Source organism: Pseudochaenichthys georgianus, chromosome 2 (assembly GCF_902827115.2).
Source record: "Pseudochaenichthys georgianus chromosome 2, fPseGeo1.2, whole genome shotgun sequence".
NCBI classification, from domain to species: domain Eukaryota; kingdom Metazoa; phylum Chordata; class Actinopteri; order Perciformes; family Channichthyidae; genus Pseudochaenichthys; species Pseudochaenichthys georgianus.
This window is the reverse complement of record NC_047504.1, coordinates 2388969-2416395: the sequence shown is the minus strand read 5'-3', so window position 1 is coordinate 2416395 and position 27427 is coordinate 2388969. Positions and strand designations below refer to the sequence as shown.

Below are 27427 nucleotides of genomic sequence, written 5' to 3'. Positions count from 1 at the left end.
TCACCTAAACTTTTAACTATGCTCGTGTCTTTTCTGCCTTTGTCTGCTTTAGGCCAGAGACAGGCATGGGGAAGACTCAGAGGAGCGACACAGCATGGCCAGGTTCATGTGCCATGACACGGCTACATCAGACAAATACTACGCCATGGACCTCACCATCAAACAGGCCCGCAAAGGTCGTCTCCTGTTTGAACAGGCACAGGAGACGACCTCAACGAGGACTCTGCATCAGTGTGATGTATGTATGATTACTCATTAGTATGCCAGTTTTTGACAATGTATGTGATATATAGATATAACTAGTGTCTCTTTTATTATCCAACAGGCAGTTGATCGGGAAGATGGAGGGAAGAAAAAGAAGAAGAAGAAGAATAACAACAAGAAGGACGAGGAAGAAAGCACGCCACCTTAATCTCACGTAATTAAAGACAATATTCATGTATAATTACACATTTTTAGTCTATATATAGTTTAGGCCAGTTAGATTATAAAAAGGTAATCAAAATCTCTAGCACAATATGACTATGTATGAATCCCAATGTGACAAGTTGATTAAAAATGTTTTTTTATTTTGTGTGCCAACAGAGAAAGCAAAGTATGCGAATGAGCCTAAGCAGAGCCCCAAACTGACAGACTTCAAAGAGGACTCGGCATCAGTATGAGGTATGTACGATTACAAATTAGTATGCCAGTTTTTAACAATGTAGGTGATATATAGATAACCATTTTCTCTTTTATTATCCAACAGAAGGTTGAGGGGGAACACGAAGAGGAGAACAAGAAGAAGGGGGATGAGGCAAGCCCCCTCAATTTGAGGTAATTAAAGACAATAATCAAGTATATTACACATTTTGAGTACAGTGTCTGACAATAGATAGATAACCATTTTCTCTTTTATTATCCAACAGAAGGCTGAAGAGGGAGAGGACAAGCAGAAGGACTAGGAGCCACCCAGGGAAACCCTGTTCTCCTACCCACTCCAGCACCACATTCTATGTACAAATGTATATTCTATAAAAAAATGTTGTATTCAAATAAACTTTGATCTACCCAGTAACTTTTTATCATTTCACTTTAAACCACACTTAGACACTTAACGAATAATATAATTATACATATGTGCATGTCTAGAGTATAGCAATACATACATAAATACAGCAATAAATAAATACATGTAGAGATTTTTCATTTCATTTAATCGTTTATTTGGCAGGGACAATGCACAGTAATGAACACTTAAAACTAAAGAAATACATGAATGAATAAATAAAATAAAGAAATGCATTAATAAATATGCTAAAACATAAATGATTGTATAAATGAATACATACAAGTTTAGAATAAAACAGAACACATATTATAATAATAGTTGTACACATATATATATATATATCTCATGTTTTTCATTAATTCACTGGTTCAACGACCGATCAATATCTCTTTTTTGTTTATAAAAGCTACAGCTAAATGTAATAAATGCAGTTAATAAATGTATTATTTGATGTTGTTTAGCCCTTCTGAGTTTATAACATGGTTGACGAATACAGATAGTCTCAGTGTGTGTGTCAGGCCGTCTCTTACTGGGTAGTCTGTGAGAGTGTGTGTATATGTTGTTCCATCGATGATAAAGAGTTTATGGATGAATTGCACACAAATGTGATAGGTTGCTTTAAATGACGCCCAAATACAAAAAAAACTGCACGTGTTTTTGAATAAGCATATTTTTAACAAATCAATATGAAATTAGGCCCCGTTCAAGCAGACTCTAACATATATTGAACAGTTTTCCATATGCTTACTCGTTTTGCAGTGAACAGTTGCTTAACTTTGACACACAACTTATGAAACTATTTACAAAAACATGAATATGGAGGTTGCAAATGGATAACAACACTAGTAGCAGCAGACATTGAAAGTTACTCAGGCCCCTTTTCATGCGGGCTCCAAGCAACATATACAATGTAGTGTTCCAGGTCGGTAAATTACAAAAAAGGTGTTGATTGGCCACGACAGGTAACACATATTTGACACACAAAACAAACCAATAACTTAATATACATTATATAGATGTATACATATATATTTACAGATATGCATGTATCTGAAATGTAGTGGAGTACAAGTGTTAAGTAGCACAGTTAATTTGTTTGATATTCATGTAAAGTACAGCATAATAATATGATATATAATATCTATTACAATCCAACACTGGCTAAAAACACGGAAAGTTCCCATATGTCCACCGCAGCCCCAGGTTCTTGTGGCAAATACCTGTGTTGATGGAGGACTGCTATGAGTGTCTTGGCAGTGGGCATTCCCCAGTTTGAAACATGCTCGTTGAGTAAGTCACTCACTTCTTTCTCAGGCGCTCGTCCGAGTAGAGGTTGGTCAGTGGGTTAACGCCACCGTCCACAAAGAACCTGCCCTGCCCTGAGGTCAGGCCTTTGGTGGCTTCTGCCCTCACATGGCAGAAATAGCACTCCAGCAGCTTCAGAGATACAGGAGGAACATAAAAATAAAACAAAGAGACAAAAAAACACCTCGTCATGACTCTGTTCAACCCCTAATACACAAAAGAGTGACCGTCACTCTGCCGCCTTGTTGCTGGTTAGCCGGATGGTGGTACCGTCAGTCCCTGGCGTTCTCTGCACCCAGTCATGCACCTGTGAGGCAATGTGGGAACACAGCAGGGACACCACATATCCAACCAGGCAGACTCTTGCCCTTCTCCTCCAAATGACGCCCTGGTCACGCCATAATCCCAGAGGAGTTCCTCTCCAATCTTAATGTTCTGCAGGGCGAGGAACACTAACAGCTCTCTGGGGCCATCTGGGAAGGTCAGGTCAAACCTTCTGGGCTTTAGGTTGGGACGCTTCCTGGAGTGATTCAGGAGGCGTCCATATGTCTCCACTTCAGGGTGGCAGTCACAACGGGAGGAGGCGTCAATGCACAACTCCTTAAAAAAGAAGCGGTAGATGGAGCCTTCCCTTCGACGTCACTCAGCTTCTGAGATAAGGGTGCCGTGGTAATCGCACATGACATCCCCTTTGTCCATGGGACATGAGGCGACTACACCTTCAATAGGAACATAGAGAAGGGCGTTAGTGTTTATGCAGACATTCAAACCATTTACCTTTTTTAAATGAGCCTGCATTTCACACCATATAGGCAGTGGCACTCACCTTTGCCCTTCTCCCCCCAAAGTCCCGGACAGCAAGCCCACGCCAGCTCTGCTCTGAAATAGAGCAGATAAGGCTCTGACTGGATGTTGGCGCGTCTCGAGGAGCGACCCATCCACGCACAACATCCTGTACGGAGGGGGTGTTGCTAACCCAGCGCTTCTTGGTGAGGGCCCGTCGCACCGCCTCCTCGGTCGGTTGTGTGGCTTGCCTGCCCATTGTCTGACCTGTGTGTGACGAGTTAAACGAGTAAGCAGTGCAATCAAGGGAAAAAGAAGAAAAGGGGAACACAACACTGCCTGAGTGCAAAATCCTTACTGAGAATGTAGGACGTTCTCTCCAGGAGCTGCACATTCCTCCACTTCCTATACAAGGGCCTGTATGCGGGGAAGCCGGCCCCTACACACAGCCTCTTACTCGGCGCCACAGAGTGCAGAGAGACAGGAAAGGCCTCCAAAAACCTGTCCCACTGAATGCCCACGGTTACAGGCGGTGTTGGCAGCCTGGAGGGGGAAAATAAACACCATGTCTATTAACGCTACTGCAGGGCCGCTCACTGGCCAACAGTTCACCCTACATGAGAAGGACACAGCGAGCGGGCATCTGATGCAGTTGAAAGTGGGCCTCCACTCTGCTGTATACCAAGCAATAGTCTAAACATAGTGAAGGCAGTATTCTATTGATCCCACAACATAATTTACCTCTGCAGGGTTAGCGCACATAAAACAGTATCAATCAATGTTTATTTATATAGCCCAATATCACAAATGTTACATTTGTCTCAGTGGTCTTCACAGTGTGTACAGAATATCAGTATGACAATACGACACCCTCTGTCCTTAGACCCTCACATCGTACAAGGAAAAACTTCCAAAGAAAACCCAGTTTAAAGGGAAAAATGGGAGAAACCTCAGGGAGAGCAACAGAGGAGGGATCCCTCTCCCAGGACGGACAGACGTGCAATAGATGCCGTGTGTAAATTGAAAAGATAATACATTTGCAACATAGTACGTTTTCCTTTTATATTGCTCTGCATTGAGCATTTCTATATCTGCCATGAGTCCCACAGTAATAGACAACAACAACAATTACAGCGTTTTTGGAGTTCAAACTGTGAAATCATTAAATAATTTTACATCATCACAGGAAGTTCCCATATGGCACCCCTCTACTCAAAATAACAGCCAGCTGACTCGTCTGAACTCATACCTGGCCGGTCCTGTGGAGGTGGAGGGCGTCTCGGCGGAAGAGGGCGTCTCGGAGGAGGAGGGCGTCTCGGAGGAGGAGGGCGTCTCGGAGGAGGAGGGCGTCTCGTCCACCGCAGCCCCAGGTTCTTGTGGCAAATACCTGTGTTGATGGAGGACTGCTATGAGTGCCTTGGCAGTATGCATTTTTGCAAAGCTCTTATTCCCCAGTTTGAAACATGCTCGTTGAGTAAGTCACTCACTTCTTTCTCAGGCGCTGCAGGTCAGAGTAGAGGTTGTTCAGTGGGTTGCCGCCACAGTCCACAAAGAACCTGCCCTGCCCTGAGGTCAGGCCTTTGGTGGCTTCTGCCCTCACATGGCAGAAATAGCACTCCAGCAGCTTCAAAGATACGGTGGAACATGCACATGAAAAAAGAGACAAAAGAAACACCTCATCATAACTCTGTTCAACCCCTAATACACAAAAGACTGTCGTCCCATTTCAAGAATGATATAATGACCTACCTCGTCCTCTTGCTGGCTGAGGGTGAAGGTATGCCCTGCCGCCTTGGAGCTGGTTAGCCGGATGGTGGTACCGTCAGTCGCTGTGGTTCTCTGCAACCAGTCATGCACCTGTGAGGGTGGGAACATAGCGGTGACACCCATGTTTAGGTTAACAGGGGGCAGAATGATTTGGTTCACACGCATGCACACGCCCAGATATTGTACTTTAGTAAATGTAGAAGTACCAGAGAATAATATGTTGCAGGTAAAAGTCCTGCATTCAAAAATGTTACTCAAGTAAAAGTAGAAAAGTATTATCATCAAAATATAGTTAAAGTAGCGGCAGTCAAAGTAGTGATTGTGCAGATTGGTCCATTTCAGAATAACATATATGATATGTTTTATAATGATTGATCATTAAAGTGTTCTCAAAGCTGGTAAAGGTGCAGCTACTCCAGGTGGAACTAAAGTATGATATAAGGGTTGATTATCCAAGTATGGGAAGTAACTAAAGGTATTAAGCACATGTAATGCAGTCAAATTACATTATTCACCTCTAAATTGTAGTGGAGTAAAAGTACAAAGTGCCTTTGTAACCCTAACCCTTTGTATGGACAGTGGACTGTACACTTGACTGTTGTTTTAATGAGTTTTATTTTGCTTGTAAGACAATGTGTTATATGTATATGACAATATTATCGTTTATCACAATAATTTTCAGGAACATTTATCGTCCAATAAAATGAATTATCGTGACAGTCCTAACGGTACTTCAATAAATGTACTTAGTTACTTCCCACCTCTGGTCAGAAGCACTTACCTGGAACTCCACCACTGCCTCTTTAGGTAGCTTGTGTCGAATCAGAAGAGCTGTGACACAGTAGCTACGGTAGGCCGTGAGGTCCGATCCGGGACCAGAAACCAGACGGGACTTTATCCTCAGCTGCAACCAGAATGTCATTGCTTTGCCTAACACACACACACACACACACACACACACACACACACACACACACACACACACACACACACACACACACACACACACACACACACACACACACACACACACACACACACACACACACACACACACAAATACTTGAATGACAAACAGAGACCCAAAAGTACTTGTACTGTCATATTATTCCTGAGAGCTATAACGTATGCTTGGTATGACAGACGAATAGATCCTGACATTTAAAAAAAATACTAATTATGTTGTGAAAAATTATTGATCTTGAGATCCGGCCAAAGTCCCCGGATGCCCAGACCAGGCGACGCCACTGTGTAATCCCATTACATGTAATCTGTTACTCCAAGCTGATAGCCATTGTTAGCTAACTAGCTTTCGAAGAAGTTTTTACTTTCTCATTGTCAAGAGTACAATCAACCCTCATGGTGCAGATAATCTCTTTCTGTTTTATGAACTGCTGTTCTTCCATTTTGTATAAAGACGCATTAGGTAACTCCTGCTAGTATAAGTGTTGCAGTCATCATATCTATAGGCCTATGTATGATTTTTCAATCTGTTGTAATGTTCTTCTGAACACTGGGTGGTAGGTGAGCATGGACACATTGGGGAGCTCCCCAGCACAGGTGGGGTGATGTGAACCTCGGATGAGCTCATCTTTTTTTTTCGTGTCCATGCAAACAATAAAGTTTGTTGTATTTTATATAATTACAATACACATTCTTGCAAGTTACACAAGTCGTCTGTATTGAATTTACTATCCAAACTAGTTTTTACCTTGTGTAATGATAACTCTGTTTTCATATTTCCAAAGTTCATGAACTTGTTTATATTAAATGATTTCTTAGTAGAAACTGTCAAGTTGAATAACCCTCATATTCTTAAATATGAGTTTCTGGCCAGTCACTGCTACTACTTAACCCTCCTGTTGTCTTCGGGTCAAATCTGACCGATTTACTACTTTCATCAATCATAACTTTTTTGTTTTACATTCGATTGCATTAAGGCTTTATGATATCCTTCACAGTAGACATTTGAACATATAACATTGCTGATCACACTTTCATTGCATTTTGGATGATTTAGCCAACTTTGTAACACCCCTGGTGTTCCCGGTCAAAAATGACCGCCATAAAGAAAAGGAATTAGTAACCATCCGGATCAGATAAAACACACACAAACACACACACACACACACACACACACACACACACACACACACACACACACACACACACACACACACACACACACACACACACACACACACACACACACACACACACACACACACACACACACACACACACACACACACACACACACACACTCTCTCTAGATGTGTTCCCCCCCTTATGTGCCCAATCCCCCCATGTGAATCACACCTAGCACACACACACACAGAACAATTTGACACATTTCTATTAACTGCAGTTGTTCATGTATACCAGTAGTCTGATACAATATGTACAGTTTGAAAGGGTGTTACAGTTTTTCTCAATCGCTAAACCCACTATTTAGAATCAAAATTCCTTTCATCAAACCAACAGCACAGCCATCGAAACAGAAACACACTTGCCATAACTCTGAATATCTTTTGCAAAATGCACTTACATGACCAAAACTGAAAATACTGGTCACAAAAAAGAATAAGTCGATCGAAACAGAACAAATTGTCCTCTAATGAGACAAATGTGTTTTCATAACTGAAACTCCGGTCACCATAATAACACATTCTACCATAACAATATACATTTCTTGCAAGGTGCTCTAAGGCACTCAAAACTAAAAATACCCCTTCCAAAACCAGATACCTTCTCCAATAACAAACATTTGTCAGCTCAGTAGAAGACTATTTGAACAGTCATTACTAAGTGGCACACTAAATACTGACTACAATCATCAATACACAAACCTCAAGCTATCGATATTGGAAACTGAACGGAAAACTGACAAGTTGGGAGAAACAAACTTACATATATGAAAAACAGTATGTTACTGTAACTATTTCATTGTTTTTATTGTCTCATTTTCAGAAGAGCACCGTAACAGAAACAAAAGATGAATAGCAATACACTGGGAAAAAAATAACATGGGTAAATGTAAATCAGCCGTAAAGCAGAGAATGAGATCTATATAGCTTTACTGATCTGCTCTTTGGCCTCTGTCTGGCCACATAGCCTCATCTACATCACAGCGTATGTCTTCCCTTGCAAGGCAGCGTGGGAAATATCTCCTTGCGTGTCGACACCACCCATGACAGGATTCCGCAGAGATGTCCCGACAGCCAGCATTCATTGCGTCCAAAAGGGATGAGGATGATGGTCACAAACCTTCCATCTCCAGGCAGAGAAGAACTCCTCAATGGGGTTTAGAAATGGGGAGTATGGAGGGAGGAACTCCATGGCCATGTGTGGATGAGCCTCAAACCACGCCCTCACGTCACGAGAGTGGTGGAATGCCACATTGTCCCATATGACCACGTGAACCAACCTCACTCGATCCCTCTCTTCTGGTGGCACCAGTCGGTCATACAGGACATCCAGGAAGGCAAGGACACGTTGCGTGTTATATGCTCCCATTAGAGGGATGTGAGCAAGGACGCCTTGTGTCGAGATAGCCGCACACAATGTTATGTTTCCTCCCCTTTGGCCTGGAACAAAGACTGTTGCTCTTTTCCCAATAAGGTTCCTCCCACGTCTCCTCACTTTGGAGAGGTTGAAGCCTGCTTCATCCACATATAGAAAAACATGTGGTAATGCATTGCCTTCCAGCTCCATCATTCGCTAAAGAAAATGAAACAAACAGAGGACCGTTTTACATTACTGTAAGCAGTCTGACATACTAAAAATATAGGCAAGCCATCACTGTGATTGAGGTCCTTACCTGTACATACCGGTGCCTTAATTCCTTCACACGGTCAGAGTTGCGTTCAAAAGGAACCTTATAGATCTGTTTCATTCTGAGGTGGTGCCTCTTTAACACCCGGTCAATGGTTGCAACACTGATAGATGGAATGTTACTGAAGACATCCTGGTCTGCAATTATTCTGGCCTGAATCTCCCTCAAGCGGATTTCATTGTTGGCCACAACCATATCAACAATGGCAGTCTCTTGTTCTGGAGTAAAGGCCTTTCCTCTGCCACCAGAGCGGGGTGCTCTTTCAGTTCTATCAATACATATTTGAGAATGTTATGTACTGTAATATAAAAACAGTGATCATAAAAATAAAAATACATAAAAAATATATAAAAATAACAATGCATGAAGTGCTGTAAAAAAGGGTTACAGTAGCTTACCTATTTCCGTGCCTGAAGATCCTAATAATGGATGCCACTGTTGATCTCCGTATATTGGGCTGAACCCTTTGGCCAGCCTCACTGAGGGACATGCCATGGTTTATGACGTGGTCCACAATAGTTGCACGGGTGTTGTCCGAAACTACTGTTCGCATTGGTCCCCTTTCAACTCTTCCACCACGCATACGTACAGCCCTCCCTCTTCCTCTCTGAACATCAGGGTTCCCTCTTCCTCTGTGAACATCAGGGTTCCCTCTTCCTCTGTGAACATCAGGGTTCCCTCTTCCTCTGTGAACAACAGGGTTCCCTCTTCCTCTCTGAACAACAGGGTTCCTTCTTCCTCTGTGAACATCAGGGTTCCCTCTTCCTCTGTGAACATCAGGGTTCCCTCTTCCTCTCTGAACATCAGCCCTCCCTCTTCCTCTGTGAACATCAGCCCTCCCTCTTCCTCGCTGAACAACAGGGTTCCCTCTTCCTCTCAGAGCTCCTCTACCTACTCGATCAGCCATTTTGTTCACACAAACATCTTACTGAAGTGAGGGAGGTCTTTTATAGGATTCTCACTAATTACAATTACTATAGGAAAGTCATTGATATCAGCTAACATTAACATCATTACTGTAAGGTATACAGTACATTCCATGCAGTTACCTTTTTGAATGGGGTGATTGACTGATAACAAGTGTTAATATTTTGCACATCAAGTCCCAGATAGCAAAATATGATTGAATCAATGTTGAAATATGGTTAGGCAGAAATATTGAATCCATGTTGAAACCCGGACATTGAAATTAAACAGAAAGCGCAAATTGTTTTAATGTTGAATAAACGTTGGACTTTCAACCATAACTGACATATAATCAATGTTGATTCAACCATCATCTAAATAGGAATCTACACGCACATTTTTGGTTGATTTGACATTGAATCAATGTTAGGAATCAACATTGATTCAACCATCATCCAAATGGGAATCTACATATACATTTTAGTTGATTTTATATTGAAATCAGTGTTAGGAATCAATATTGATTCAACCATCATCCAAATGGGAATCTACATATACATTTTAGTTGATTTTATATTGAATCAGTGTTACGAATCAATATTGATTCAACCATCATCTAAATGTAAAACTTACTTTCAAATATTCAACTTTTCTAAGCATACTGTAACACATTAAGAAAGTGAATGTTTTTCACCAGTGAGTTTTCTGCATATAGGTCTACATCTTAACAGACCATTAACAAGTGCAACATCAATACTGTACTGAATGAAGTGGTCCAAACTTGTAAACACACACTTCACCATGTATTGTTGGCAGACGGTTGTATTAGCTTGTTCAAAATTACCTTGAATTACCATATTTCCCAAAATGTGTGAAATCAAACTAAAAATGACAGAAAACATGATTTTAATATTCAAATTTATTTTTTGAAAACAGGCAGCAATGCGTCCCTGAGCAAGACTCTTAACCCGTTATTGCTCCCCAAACGCTGTGGAATAAATGCAGAGGACACATCGCATGTGCAAATATACAGTGACACAAGATACCCCCATAAAAAAGAGGGTGTGTAAGAACCATTGGTGCAACTCCAAACAAGAACAGCCTGAAGCTTCAAGTCTTCCATGAAGACAGTAAGAACAACAGTCTATTGTCCATGAAAGAACAGTATTGTCTATGAGGCGGTAACCTTTGTACTGTATGCACAAGGAAAACACAGAGTGTGGTGGGGTACCCTAAGTTAGACTTGCGCTTGTTTAACTTGTGTTCATTTCACTTGTGTTCCTTGGGATGCCTCCCTCGCGCTCTGGAGCATAACGAAGCCACTTCTTCACAGTTTCACTGAAGCCATTGTGGGTCAGCTTGCGGTCGAACTGCCGAGCAGCAGCTGAAAGACAAGATTACAAAAATAAGCGTGAGGAAGAGAGAGTGTGTGTATCCCATAGAACTTCTGTTATAATAAGAAAATCACTCTCACTCTGTACAGTAACACAAGCTACAGTCAGCAGCCAGTTTGCTAAAAGACTGGACTGGAAAGAGGAGCAAACGGCTAGCCTGGCTCTATCCAGGTAATAACATTTGCACCCGAGCACCTCTAAAGCTCACCAATTAGGTTGTCTTTTTTTGGTTTATTTCTTATAGCTTCACCATCAGCTGATTCCAACCTAAACTTTTTTGTTAGATTAAGTTCATGCTTTATTCTTCAACAGGGGATTACAGAGAGACATGAAACAAGGGCAGAAAAGAGACATAAAATGCATTATAGGAGTTGGATTCAAACTCAGTAGTTGGTATTATATGGCTCACAAAGAGCATAATTCTGTTCTGAATAACCATCCGTCACACCTCATTCCCTAAACTTAGTAGTAGTTTGCAGAAAATAACAAGATTTACAAAATGGCGACATATGTTCACATTGTCAATTTGAAGGAGCAGTGTGCAGGATTTAGTATGTCTAACAATGGTAGGTTCCAACCAATGGATAGCTTGTTCACTCACCCTCCTATCCCAAGTTGTAGGATAATGTATGTTGGCTGCAAAAAACTTGAGGGCCAATCATGTTTCCTCTGTCCATTCTGCGCTACTGTAGACGTGGCAGTGCAACCTAGAGGACAAACAGATCAGAATCAGTAACGGGTTTATTGCCAGGTAGATTCACACGTACAAGGAATTTGACTAGGTTTCGTGGTGCATACATACAAATAAAAAAATTAAATAAAAAAAAAGTACACAGATAGCAAACTATATTAAGAACACTAATAAAAATAGTAAGATAGCAATAAAATAAAGCAGTATTTTACATCGAAATAGAATGCAATAAATTATAGAATATAAAATATGTGCAGTAAGCAATATTTAAACATTGCATTATTTACCATCCTGTGATCTCCATTATGTAATGCATAGAGTCTGCATTGTGGCTGAGGTAAAGTGTCAGTGGGGGGGAGCAGGCCTTGTTGAGGTGGCGAGAGGTTCTGGTCCTGATGGAGAGAGGTTCTGGTCCTGATGGAGAGAGGTTCTGGTCCTGATGGAGAGAGGTTTTGATCCTGATGGAGAGAGGTTCTGGTCCTGATGGAGAGAGCTTGATAGACTGGTGACTGGATGTGCAGCTGTTGGTGTACAGGGAGAAGAGCAGAGGGGAAAGAACGCAGCCTTGAGGGGAACCGATGCTGATGGTCCGGGAGTCAGAGAGGTGTTTCCCCAGCCTCACGTGCTGCTTCCTGTCAGACAGGAAGTCTGTGATCCAGCTGCAGGTGGAGTCGGGCACGCGCAGCTGGGAGAACTTGTACTGCAGCAGAGCCGGGATGATGGTGTTGAAGGCGGAGCTGAAGACCACAAACAGGATCCTGGCGTAGGTTCCTGCTGTGTCCAGGTGCTGGAGGGGGAAGTGAAGTGATAACTATTAGTAAACCATAATGATGGATGTTATTATCAGCAGCTGCCAATAGATCCCCTACATCTTGTATGATGGACCTTTGAAGCAGGGTTACACAAAACACAAAAATAATAATTGTAAAACAGTTATTGAGAGCATCCCAAGGGCATTGATCCTATGCTAAACCTTCCAGAACACCAACTTTCTAATACCGTAGAAACGACAACTAGCCGTTGGCACGAATGTAATGCTTCAGCTTCCTACGACTTTAAAGCTGTGTGGACATGGCTCTATGAAGAGTCGTTCATATTTTTCTCATTATTTCATAAGTTTAGAAGGGGTAACAACAGTTACCTTTTGTTAATTTTGTTAATGTTACCTCAATAAAAAAACAGTGGTGCTTACCCTAAAAACGAACTACTGGATAGGGTTAACCCTAACCCATATATATTTTTGTATTATTATTATTATTTTTTTTTTTTTTTTTAAATATATATAGCACCAAATTGCAAATAATCTATATCCACGGTCACTTTTCACATTGAACATGAGCTCTTTTATTAAATAAACTAAACGCTTTCATTTCAAGTTGAGTTTAGTGTTTTTGACCCTAAGAAACACTGATGCATTAATAAATAACAATAATCCACAGCTCCTCTCTCTGCTCCAGAGGATTTAAAGAATATATCAGCAGTAAACCTAGGGGAAACACTGACATTCAATATTATGTTAGAGACAAGTTAGTTATTACTCACATATCAAAGTATTTTCATCTGCAAGATGGAAGAATAGCTGGGTGCTGCCTGGAGACACTGATGAGTCACCGGCTGGCTTCAGCAGCTTTCCACACAAAGCCATCACATGTTCTGTTCCATAGTCTTCACTGTCCACTGTGCTCTGTCAAAAGAGTGAACATCACAGCTGTCATGGTAACCCTTTGTTACACAACATACAACCAACATGCGTCAAAAGTGACCCAAATTAGTTTAAATTGTAAATATCTTTGCAATAAATTACCTCCAGGAATTCCTCAATTAACCTGTTTTTGATCAACACCAATTTTCATTTTAACTTTCTTTAACTATCACTACACTTCTAAGGCACAACATGGGTAAACAATTATCTGTATTATTTCTTATGTTATTCCTAGTGTTTCTTTAAATACATTGTTTTTGATTACCACAAATCATTATTTTAATTCTCCAGTTCTAATTGATGAACTAAAATAGTTTATGCCAAGTGTGATGCAAATGCAAAAAAATACTTTAATGATAATTTTGTTAAAAATAATCATTTTAGCAGACCAAGCATGTATGATGTAGTAATACAACAACTATTTTAGTTCACACAGTGTGACATTAGCTAATCATGTTAGCTTGTAATATATAGAGCAGAGCTAACTAGCAAGTTAGCCAAACGTTAGTGGTTAGCAGTTTATGCTATGATAGCTGTTGGCTACTGAACATTAACAAACTGGATTCCGCAGTACAAAAGCTGTGAAACTTTACAATAAGATTGGCGACAACACTGTGACACCCTGCTGCACGTGCATGTATAATCGTCCCGCGTTGGAGACGAGAGGGTGGCGGCAGCACTGCAATAAGCTGTAAGCTAACGTTAGCAGCCACCGATTGTCCCGCCGGTGGGACATCTTGCAAGAAACAGCATCTCAGGACTTCTTAAAATGTAACAACCTATTAATGATGCTTACTTAACGGGAAGAAACTCAGCTAACTGACGATATTAACCATTTTTAACTAAACGAAACACAAGTCTAACAGCTAACGGGGCTAACGATACTTTAGCACATAACTGGCAAAAGCGATCTTTTTTACTTCATGCTATCTGCACAAACGTATCATATGAAAGCTGAGATTCCACAGATTCCCTTAAAATATATGTCTCATCACTCAAAACTCACTGAACTAGAAGAAGAAACGTAACCTTAAATACAGAATTAAACATTCACAAACTAAGGATTATCTAAATACATGTTTAACTCCATTAAAGTTGCAGGACTCACCAGATCTCAAGTCTTCTGTTCTCTGTTGACGTCCCGATGCCCATATTTAACGTGTAGATGTAAAACTATCCCGATATTAGTCCATAAACTCGTGAGCAGATATACAGACACCTGTAACTCCACAGGAGAGCCGCTCAAACTGACGTGGAAGTTTCAAATTGGATTGAAAGGCGCGGATAGTTCTCATTGGCAGGTTTTTTCGATGACGTTTATATCAACCAATCAGGAGTGTTGTGGACTCATTCCAATCCTGCTTGTCTTGTCTGCCATTGTATGGCTGGATTCCATTTCAAGTGGCGTAGCTTTTTACATACATTTTACGTTTTTTATTTATTTTACAGTTAACTATTTTAATATAGCCTACTATGAAAGCTACTTTATTTACACAAAATCATTTTTGGGTATTTCTGCAATATATTACATTTTTTGTGAAGATGCATACATTTATTTAACATTTAAGAGATGTTTTATAATAAGATTTCTTTTTATTCTACAACAGTACAGAATACAGTTATTTTGTTGTTGTTTTACATTTAGTTATATTAAATATAAGGTTTTACTGCAACAAAAAAAAGACAGTTGCCTTCATTTTACATGCAGTAAAATGATGTGTATTTTATGTGTTTTTACATAGAATTCAAAGTAATTTAACATTCAAGACAATTAAACAATGGAATTATCCTGTAAAAAAACGATAATTTCTCATCAAACCAATTTACAGAATAAAACCTTTATTTATTTTAAATAAAAGTAATTTACTTTTATGGTATTTACACGTAATATAGAAAAACAAGAAAGGTCTGTAAAATAATACAGTACAATACATTTTTTTTACGGTGTACCACTAGGTTAAAATAGGATATTATGGGACATTTGGACTGCTCCACTCCTTGTAGTCTCTGTCCAAAGGTAACTTTTATATGTTTTTGTCATTACGCACAAACTTAAGAAGATTTACACATAATAATAATTTTAAAAAAAATCACAACCCATTGTCCTCAACATATGGTGCTTAATTTAAAATGTGAGGCATGCACACGCGCACGCACACACACACGCGCTCACACACACACACACACACACACACACACTTTGATTCTGACACACACACCCCAAAAAAAACTCTCTTTCTGAGAGAATGGGAATGTTACTCTTTTACTGTCACTTTATGTCTGGATAAACTCCAGTCCAATGCAATTTTAAAGAGATAGTCATTTTTAAGTAATTAGTGGTTATTATTAAATGTGGCTCTTTTATTGCTACTTTTAACTTTTTAATGGATCCTATGTAAGTAAAGCCTGATAAAAGTGTCAAACTCCCGAAATCCACCAGAATACTGGAAATTACATCTACTCTGTTAAAAATGTATCCCCCCCCCTGGAAAAAGAATCTCCTGTTATCGCACGGTGTGAGGTTGGCAGGTATGGCTGAAGAGCTGACTATCATCCCTAGCTCAATGAATGTTAGGGACCCAAAATAGTGTCACTACAAAGTACTACCAATAGAATCCAAATGGCCTGAAACGTGCTCCTAATTATTTTTAGGTGGTCAATTTTGGCCTCAACACTTTTTTCGGATTTATGTGGGATATTTCTCCCACCCCCACACACAGACTACACCCCCCCCCCCCCTACAAAGTACCCCCCTCCCTCCCCCATCGAGGAAAAAAGAAAAGAAAAGGCAAACAGCATAGATTCAACATTGATTCAATGTTGGCATTTCAATCATTAAATTCGACCACAATACAACGTTGATTCAATGACATCTTTTCAACATTTAAGGTTGATCCACCATCAATCTTCAACCTTAACCAAAAATCAACATTTTTGACCATAATTCAACGTTGATTTAACATCTTTTGCTATCTGGGGTGTCAATTAGTGTAGCTATGGTCTACGTTTATGAGGAGTAAGTGTTATCCACTGTGAGAAGATTATTTTGTTTTGTAGACATGAGTTACACAAAAGATTTTTGATGTTTGTGTAGAGAATTGTAACTTCAGTTAGAGAATTGTGTGATCTGTTTTGCAAAACACTGCTTAGCATCTGCATTGTGTGTGATATCAATGATAAATGGTATACTGTTGTAGAGAAATGGTTTTCTGTTTCGATGGCTGTGCTGTTGGTTTGATGAAAGGAATTTTGATTCTAAATTGTGGGTTTAGCGATTGAGAAAAACTGTAATTGAAATGTGGTGATGATTAATGGTTTTTGTGTTAATGTAATAGCAGTTAAAACAGGACCGGTCAAATTTGACCGCGAACACCAAAGTAAGGGGGGGGGGGGAACGAAGACAATAGGAGGGTTTTGACAGCACATAAACGGTTTTATTTACAAATAGCTCTACAGTAGAGCATGTGCTGCCACTAGAGGGCGCCCTGTCTGTGAGCAGCTTGTTCTTAAAGTTTTGGGGATTCCTGTTCAATGATCTGCAGCCTGACTGCTGTTTGTCACTGCAGTGGGAATGTATATTAAATCTGATTCCTGTTCCTATCATTATCATTCATATCAGTACTTTTTTCATTAAAATGTGCTTTGCCTCGCTGTTGCCTCAATAAACATATAATTATCAGGGGTCAGCAACCTTTTTGAAATGAAGTGCCATTTAAAAAAACAAATGTGATCAGTGTGCCAAATCCACATTAAGATTATCATTCATTTCAATTATGACATCACATCAACATTTCCAACGGATCTGTAATTGTATTACATCAAAGTGCATAGCAACAATTTAAAAGAAAGCAGCCACCCTTATGAAAACATTCACATCTGAGTTAAATCACTAATCACCAATGAGGATTAAGCACCAATCTTCAGCAATACACTTGCAATGTGTTATAAGCAAATGTCAAAACGGGTGAATTAAATGTAACAAACAGACACATGAGCACCAAGTATGCTCCCATCCATATGAAAACATCCACATCCGATTCATCACACAACAGGCAGGCTTTTTTTTATATATATATTGAGGTTAAAAGCATCAATCTGGTGCACTTTGAGAGGAAAATTAATAGATCTATGGATACATCTCTCAACACAGAACAGAACTGTAAACAGATTTTCTTTTTGGATATTTTACAAATCACTCCCCTTTTAAACTGTATTCTTGTTTTACTGTCATATGGTATTTCATACCTGTTTTTCATTTATTCTCTTATTCTTTTATAACTATAACAATCATATAAAGGTGTACCTTTACTTAACCTGATCTGAGGTTATTGTATGCAATGCCGTTTAAGCCAAAATTAAATAAATAAATACATATAAATATATGCCTATGAAATAAGGTTATGAAATACATTCTGAAATAAATAAGGCAATAAATATATATGAATGTACATTTAAATACACATTTATTTATTTCAAGAGACTTTTATTTCATAATGCCACATGTATTTATTTCAGGGGACTTTTATTCCATAATGCCACATTACATTTCCATTTCTTATATTCAAATGAACGGGGCATGGTTAGCTCACAGATCCAGACCCAAGCAACAGCACCACAACACTGGCTGCGTCTCACTTCTGTTAAATAAAATCCTTGCGCCCCTCACTTGCGTCGTTTCCCTGTGTTTAGTCCCTCCCACCAGGGAAGCATGGAGAGACGCAAGGAAACCACGAGAAGCAGGGAAATGAGTTTTAAGAGTAATGGGACGTCCTTTCCTCCGAAGCGTCACGTGAAGCTCTACACTGGTGACCCTGACGTTTTCGAGATAGATTCCGAAGACTTAGTGAACATGGCTGATCGCGATGTTTTGGGAACATACCGCTACGGTGTGGTTCGCACACGTGGAGGCGCACTTTGCCTGCCGCCAGGTCCGTGACGAGGACCTGAAGTATTTTCACGTGGTGGCGGTGCTGGGGAGCTACACGTTATCCAGGTTGGTTGGATTTATCGCAGATCCCCCACGCCATGGCAAATATGTGGTGATTAAAGCCCTTCTCCTTAAGACATTTAGCTTATCTGCTAAGGAGAGGGGTCGCTAGATTTTGGAGATTCAGGGTCTGGGGGACAGCAAGCCGTCCCAGCTCATGGAGAAGATGCTGAATCTGCTGGGGGGGGAAGATCCCCGGATTTTGTTTGTGGAGATGTTCCTGTGCCACTTGCCACCCCGGGTTCAGACGGCGCTGGCTAACACGACCATTACTGAACCCCGCGCCCTGGCTGAGGAGGCCGACCGTTTCTTCCTGGCAGCAGCCCGGTGCGGAGGTACCGGTGCGGCGCCCCCTCGCCAGTTAGGAGGGCTTGGTGGGAGCAGACCGTGGCAGCTCCAGGCCGGCGTGGGGATACAGGAGAGTGTTTTTACCACGCGCGGTTCGGGGCCAAGGCGAAGAAGTGCATCGCTCCCTGCAGCTACAAACCTCCGGGAAACGAGAGGGCCGGCGCTCGGTAGTGGTCCAGGCTTCTCTTCGTTAGCGACAGTGTCTCGGGAAGCTGGTTTCTCTGTGACACAGGCGCTCAACAGAGGGTGGTTCCTGCATCGAGGGAGGACGTCGCTCGAGGGGGGCACGGACCGCAGTTGACAACAGCTAATGGCAGCCCCATCCGCACTTATAGCGTGAGGCCTATGTGTTTATGTGTTGGGGGGCAGCGGTTCAACTGGGACTTCGTGACAGCAGACATTTATTTTCCCCTCCTCGGGGCAGATTCTTTATGTGCTCACAGGCTCCTGGTGGACGTTAGAAACAAACGCTTGGTTGATGCCTTGATATTTTCCTCCCTTGTGTGTACGTTTGGCAAAGCGGCGTACAACGGGCTGTTGGGCTGTCGGGCTGTCGGGCTCGCTGTCAGGTGTGGACAAGTATCTCAGGTTGTTGGCCAAGTTCCCGGACCTGACGCTGCCCACCTTCTCTGCGCCCACCACCAAGCATGGGGTGGAGCACCACGTCACCACTGAGGATCCCCCAGTCTACGCCAGGGCCCGGCGGTTGAACCTTTCTAACTTGCAGTAGCGAAGGTGGAGTTCTCGACCATGGAACGCCTGGGTATCATCCGCCGGTCTGACAGTCCTTGGGCATCTCCTCTGCACATTGTCCCCAAGCCTAATGGCAGTTGGCGCCCATGTGGGGACTATACCGCCGCCTCAACGACGCCACGACACTCGACCGCTACCCGGTGCTACACATTCAGGACTTTTCAGTGCACCTGGCGGGTAGGCTGGTGTTTTCTAAGGTGGACCTGGTGCGTGGATACCACCAGGTGCCCATGCATCACCTGGACATTCCCAAAACGTCGGTGATAAGGCTATTTGGGTTGTTTGAGTTCCTGCGGATACCTTTTGGGCTCAAGAACGCCGCTCAAACATTCCAGCGCCTGATGGATTCGGTGCTGCGGGATTTACCGTTTGTGTTCGTCTACCAGGACGACATACTCGTCGGAGGAACACCTGTCCCACCTCCGAGCCCTTTTCACGAGGCTCAGCCAACACGGGTTGATAATCAACCCTGCAAAGTGTCTGTTCGGGGTGTTTGACATTGACTTCCTTGGGCACCGCGTCACCAAAGGCGGGGCAGCACCCCCGCCGGCGAAGGTTGAGGCTGTCGCGGCGTTTCCTCGCCCACACACGGCCCGGTCACTCCGTGAGTTCCTGGGGATGGTGACCCTCTACGACCGTTTCATCGCCCGGTTCACCCACATTATGCGGCCGCTGTATGAGGCATTGAAGGGTAAGGCCCCCATCCAGGAGATCGACTGGACGGCGGAGGCTGAGGTTGCCTTTAAGGAGGTCAAGACCGCGCTGGCTCAGGCGGCCCTGAAGGCGCATCCGTCATCCACGGCCCCCATCTCCATTACCACAGACACATCGGACTACGCCGTCGGTGCGGTGCATGAGCAGTGGGTGGAGGGCGCCTGGCAACCACTCGCCTTCTTCAGCCGCCAGCTGACGCCCAGGGAATGCAGGTACAGCGCTTTTGACCAATGGTGCTGGCACGGCCTCTGCGTCAGGGCCGCCCCCCAGCCTTGACCCCTGTCACCGAATTGGGGCCTGCGGTTCCGGTCCCACCTCTCCCTGCGGCCGCCCCTGCAGGGGTCGCCTCCCCGGCTCCTGTTCTCCGGAGTCGTGGTAGTCGGCCTGTCGTTCCTCTCCGCCGCACGGACTTTGTTTGTGGGTGAATTCTGGGGGGGCTTGTGTGGTGGAACATTACGGGACATCATTCACGGTGTTATAGAGAGTGTGTTGCGCAACGGACCTGTTAGGGAGCGCACCTGTGAGTTGTTATCATTCTAGCTTGAGTAGCATGTAATGAAGTTGTTCCTACCTTTCTGGAAAATAATGGAAAATAAAGTGTGGAGTTCCATACTCAACACGCCGCCTCCAACTTCCATTCATCGGCTCTACAAAACAAACAATAGTTAGATTAATATTGATTAGAGTGCACTATATAAATAAAATAATTGAGAGAAGAAAAAGAGATGTTATCTATCAAAACCCAGTTAGATTAACATTCATTGGATTGCACACTTTGTTTGTTTGTGTGGATATGTAGCAAATTAACATTTTAAATAGCACTTAATGACTGACTGAATGGAAATGACAATAAATGAAAATGTAAAATGAAAAAAGCGATCATGAAAATGTTTCCAAAAAAGGAATAAAATGATTTTCGTCCACTTTGTTGTTCAGATATATCACATATTTGTAACTAAATTATACATTAATTGAAACAAAACACAGTATAAACTGAGGAGTGAGTCCCCCCGTGAGGTTCATGTGTTTTCTTCACTCTGCTGTTAAACTGCTCTCATATCAAGAAGCAACAGATCAGTGCATGCACTGCATCGTCCAATCAGTGAGCGATACACAGTAAGGGGGCGGGGCGAGTGTCTGAGGATTTCACCGGAGGATGGTCTGGTAGTTCCTCGATTAGCGCTCATCCCTTATCGCTCCTCGATCCTCGGTCCTCCGGCACAAATAAGGCCACTGGGACGCTACTGTCACTACCCGATCCGTCCCCCTGCCCGATCGGTACTGCGCATGTGCGAGATGGTCCGCCATATTGGACAGCTCCGGACGGCATCCCACGATGGACACTTGACACAGTGGCTTTTAGCAAAGCTCAAAAAGAAAAACCGAGAGAGATGAGTTATTGTTATTACAACGTGACTTCACTATTATTTAACAACTTTTTTTATTGCGTTCTTTTATGTGGGGTTAAGTACATTGTCAGAATAAGTGAGACATGGATTTAACTTCTGTTAGACAGCTATCATACTGAATACATATTTACTGTGAATGTATGCAAAAATGTATGGCATATGGCTATCTATCCATCCATCCATCTTCTCCCGCTTATCCGTGGTCGGGTCGCGGGGGTAGCAGTTCCAGCAGAGAGCCCCAAACTTTCTTTTCCCTGGCGACATCAACCAGCTCTGACTGGGGGATCCCAAGGCGCTCCCAGGCCAACGAAGAGATATAATCCCTCCACCTGGTCCTAGGTCTACCCCTTGGTCTCTTCCCAGCTGGACGTGCCTGGAACACCTCCCTAGGGAGGCGTCCAGGTGGCATCCTAACTAGGTGCCCGAACCACCTCAACTGGCTTCTTTCGACGTGAAGGAGGAGCGGCTCAACTCCGAGTCCCTCCCTGATGACCGAACTTCTCACCTTATCTCTAAGGGAGACACCAGCCACCCGGCGGAGGAAACCCATCTCGGCCGCTTGTATCCGCGATCTCGTTCTTTCGGTCATGACCCATCCTTCATGACCATAGGTGAGGGTAGGAACGAAAATGGCCCGGTAGACAGAGAGCTTTGCCTTCTGGCTCAGCTCCCTTTTCGTCACAACGGTGCGGTAAAGCGACTGCAATACCGCTCCCGCTGCTCCGATTCTCCGGCCCATCTCACGCTCCATTGTTCCCTCACTCGAGAACAAGACCCCGAGATACTTCAACTCCTTCACTTGGGGTAAGGACTCATTCCCTACTTGGAGTGGACAGTCCATCGGTTTCCTGCTGAGAACCATGGCCTCAGATTTGGAGGTGCTGATCCTCATCCCAGCTGCTTCACACTCGGTTGCAAACCGATCCAGTGAGTGCTGAAGGTCGCAGACCGATGAAGCCATCAGAACCACATCATCTGCAAAAAGCAGTGGTGCAATCCTTAGTCCACCGAACTGCAGACCCCCCCCCCCCCCCACGACTACGCCTCGAAATCCGATCCATGTATATTACAAACAGGATTGGTGACAAAGTGCAGCCCTGGCGGAGGCCAACCCTCACCGGAAATGGGTCCGACTTACTGCCGAGGACCCGGACACAGCTCTCGCTTTGGGAGTACAGAGATTGGATGGCCCTGAGTAGAGACCCCCCTCACCCGTACTCCCGCAGCACCTCCCACAGTAACTCCCTGGGAACCCGGTCATACGCCTTCTCCAAGTCTACAAAACACATGTAGACCGGTTAAGCGTACTCCCAGGCCCCCTCCAGGATCCTTGCGAGAGTAAAAAGCTGATCCGTCGTTCCACGACCAGGACGGAATCCGCATTGTTCCTCCTCAATCTGAGGTTCGACAATCGGCCTGACCCTCCTTTCAAGTACCTTGGAGTAAACTTTCCCGGGGAGGCTGAGTAGTGTGATGCCTCTGTAATTGGCACACACCCTCTGATCCCCCTTTTTGAAAAGGGGGACCACCACCCCGGTCTGCCACTCCTTCGGTACTGTTTCTGACTTCCACGCAACGTTGATGAGATGTGTCAACCATGACAGTCCCTCATCACCCAGAGCCTTCAGCATTTCCGGGCGGATCTCATCCACCCCCGGGGCTTTGCCGCTGTGGAGTTGTTTGACGACCTCAGTGACCTCCCCCCGGGAGATTGGTGTTGATCCCCCGTCATACTCCAGCTCTGCCTCTAACATAGAGGGCGGAGTTGTCGGGTTCAGGAGTTCCTCAAAGTGTTCCTTCCAACGCCCCAACACTCCATCAGTTGAGGTCAACAACGTCCCATCCTTACTGTACACAGCTTGGATGGTTCCCTGCTTCCCCCTCCTGAGGTGTCGGACAGTTTTCCAGAACAACTTTGGTGCCGCCCGAAAGTCCTTCTCCATGTCTTCTCCAAACTTCTCCCACACCCGCTGCTTTGCCTCGGCCACGGATGAGGCTGCTGCCCTTCGGGCCTGTCGGTACCTTGCAACTGCCTCGGGAGTCCCCCGGGATAACAAATCCCTGAAGGCCTCCTTCTTCAGTCGGACGGCTTCCCTGACCACCGTCGTCCACCAGGAGGTTCGAGGGTTACCGCCCCTTCAGGCACCTAGGACCTTGAGACCACAGCTCCCCACCGCGGCTTCGGCAATAGAGGCTTTGAACACCGACCACTCTGGTTCAATGTGCCCAACCTCCACAGGAATGCCCGAAAAGCTCCGCCGGAGGTGTGAGTTGAAGGCCTCCTGAACTTGGGCCTCCTCCAGACGTTCCCAGTTCACCCGAACTACACGTTTGGGCTTACCAGGTCTATCCAGAGGCTTCCCCCGCCACTCGACCCAACTCACCACCAGATGGTGATCAGTTGACAACTCCGCCCCTCTCTTTACCCGAGTGTCCAAAACATACGGCCTCAGGTCCGATGATACGATAACGAAATCGATCATGGACCTTCTGCCTAGGGTGCTCTGGTACCACGTACACTTATGAGCATCCTTATGTTCGAACATAGTGTTTGTTATGGCCAATCCATGACTAGCACAGAAGTCCAGTAACAAACCACCACTCCGGTTCAGATCAGGGGGGCCGTTCCTCCCAATCACGCCCCTCCAAGTGTCTCCATCATTGCCCACATGTGCGTTGAAGTCTCCCAGCAAGACTAAGGAGTCCCCTTCAGGAGCCCCATACAGGACTCTTTCCAGGGTCTCCAAGAAGGCCGAATACTCTGAACTGCTGTTGGGTGCATAAGCACACACAACAGTCAGAGTTTTCCCCCCCATAACCCGCAGGCGTAGGGAGGCGACCCCAATAGCTCTTGTTTCACACTCCAGTACTCTTAAAGGTCACCATGCTATTTTTAGGCAATAGCATAGGTCTCAGATATATACAAATATATAAAAAACATGTCTATGAAGTGTTTTGCTCAAAATACCAAACAGATCACCCATTCTAGCCATGCCTCATATCCCTCTATTTCACTTCCTGTTTCAAAAGTGCTGATTTTGGGTATAAAGCTTCAAAGAAAAGAAAATTTATAAAAAAAGAGGGGCGGAGTTTATGACTGCTCATGCGGGAGATTCTACTGGCAGATGCTGCCATGATGAAACGCCATATCATGGATTATCAAGGATTCTCTCTGAAACAGTATGGAGCTCAAAGGCTTTCTCTCTTGCCGGTTATACCACAAGGTGAATTCCTTTTTATTTCCTGCTTCTTTACACATGCTCTCTCCAGTACAGGTTAGCTCTGAGTGTTAGCGATGCTAATGTAAACACCGACCATAACAGTTGGGCATTGTTTCTGAGAGCAACGTCTGCTTTTCCAATATTGCGTCATATCGGACGCAAATCCGGATCAGCTCCGTTGTAGCACCGTTTTTAGATATTTGGGTACGGAGGAAAAGAGAGAGGGTTTTATTTTCTGACGCTGCGTGAGTTGCCTGACACACCGGGGACACATATTTATGTATAAAAGACATAAAAAGGTGCATTTTGCATGATAGGTCCCCTTTAAGTGGTTTGCCAACCGCCAATAAACACTATGCTACTTTTCCACCAAACCGGTTTCGGTTCAAGAACCATTCTTATGCTTTTCTGGTGCTTAACTGGTTCTTCTCTGGTTCTGCCCCTTTTCCACGAAACCGGTTCCAGGGCTGGTTCCGGGCTAGAGCCTGATTTAGCTCTGGTTCTTCCTGTTACAGCCGCAAATATGCCTGTAGAAAACGGCTTAGGTACCACTTTACAATAAGACTACCCTTAAAGGGTTTAAGAATAGAATAGAATAGTTTGTAATTCATTTATTAATTAGGTTGTGAACACTTTATAAATCATTAATAAGCTTTTATAAGTCATGAGATAAACAGGGCAACTGTGACCAGTTGCTTGCCAAATAGTGAGCCCACATTTATCTGCACTGCTAAGCCTTATATTGGCTACTTAGCTTACTTCGTCTTCTTCATCAGCCAGCTTCCTTGGTATCTGTTGTTCACTGAGTTGATTCCCCCCTTCCATCTTGATGTTTCTTGGCATCTCTTATGACCATGTATGAATGAGTTACAACCATTTATAATTGGTAAAAGGGAGCCTCATTGTAAAGTGTGAAACACATCACCATTAACTAGTCACTAACATTTATAACTACTGAAAGGGTGCGTTTTTTAAAAGTGTAATACATATGTCCATTTATGAATGAGTTATAACATTCTCGCTGACCTAATACACATTTTTCACATGAAATGCAAAGAAAGATGCAAAAGAGCCAAGCAAAACCTTTTATTCACACATGAAGAAAATCAGGACTCAAAGTAATGGCTGTTTAGTATGACTGATCCACATATGTAAACATAAAAGCTTTTCTTAGACATAAATTAAAGACTTGGTAAGAAATAATGCTACTCAGACTGGAAAGGCTTTGTGTATATTCTTGAACAAGCGTCCGAGCAGTCCACCAGGGTGAGCAGAGCCAAGCCATGATGACCATTCAAGAACCTTGAGGTGTTCCTCCAACAAACTCTCTGTACGGTTTCCTCTCAGTCTACGGACATGTCCTTTGACGGTCCTTTGATTTTCTCCTCGTTTAATACTTTTTGCCTCATTCTGAAAGAAAGAAGTGAAATGTGCCAACGTGACGGCCGTCTTGGTGTGTGGTGCGAGATGGGAGATGTAGTTCATTGAGCGGTTTCACACCAAAAAAAGTGTTACTTCACATTTTACGACACATTTTTAGACTTCATAATTTTTCCAATTCTATGGAGTTCCACCGGAAAAGGAGGGACTTCGGCTCTCTATGACGTGTTCTCTGTTGCCACAGTAACCATCTGTACACAACATTTGAGAGGAAGTTCGGCCGTCGAAACCATAGACGGTATCCACACTGACACTTTTATCCGGGTGTTTTTCAACTGCAAGTAACACTTCCTTACAGAGTCCCTTGTCAGGGTTGAGCGAAGCAGGCAGGACCCAAATGCAGATTTCACAGAAAAAACACCTTTAATCCAAGGTAAAATGGAAACAAAACAGAACTCTTCCCCTTGAACACAGTCAAGACCCACAAGGGACTAACAAAGAGAGACAGAAAAACCAGAACTTAAATACACACAAGACTAATCAAAGAAACAAGAGACAGGTAAGGAGGGAGGAGAAAACACAGGGGCAGTAGGTGAACTCAATCGGGTAATCAGACAGGAGGGAACACAGACAGAAAGCAACAGGCAAGACAGGGGGTGAACACTTTTCAAAATAAAACAGGAAACCAAAGACAGAAAAAGACAAAACAAAACACAGACAGATCGTGACACCCCTCCTCCAACACACATGAACGTGCACATGACCAATGAGGGCACGAGATAAGGTTGTGCACAGATGGAAGGCTGACAGGCAGGTAGGCCATCCAGTCATTTTAGCCTGGCCAGCCGTTTACAGTACTACGGCTTCCACAGATGGATTGGATTTTTTGTCAAAGCACTTAAGATATTCATTGCTATTGGGATGTTAACAGCATTCCATGGAATATAACAAAAAGTGTATCTCGAGCCGGTTTCTCAAACGTACCTACCCCACCTTTCAAATAGTATAAACCACGTTATTTGGAGCTTGCTAACGTAAACAAAACATGTAACGGTTTAAAACGTGATGTATCTAACCAACAATTGTCTGGTCTACTTAACTAACCAACGTAACGTTTGTCATGGTTTAATGTATGTTCAATTTCATCAATCATCAACTCTCGAATCAATATGATCCGTATA

The 27427-nt window shown here is 43.3% G+C and overlaps 1 long non-coding RNA gene across 1 annotated transcript; it reads right to left on the bottom strand.

Moving 5' to 3' along the window:
- Positions 1-10579: 10579 nt before the first annotated feature.
- Positions 10580-14721, bottom strand: LOC139435184 (uncharacterized). Its single transcript, XR_011644446.1, has 5 exons — positions 14543-14721; positions 13275-13416; positions 12020-12519; positions 11643-11748; positions 10580-11031 (listed from the first exon to the last, which is right to left on the bottom strand). It is a non-coding gene; the product is annotated as an uncharacterized lncRNA (long non-coding RNA).
- Between the last annotated feature and the right edge of the window lie 12706 nt (positions 14722-27427).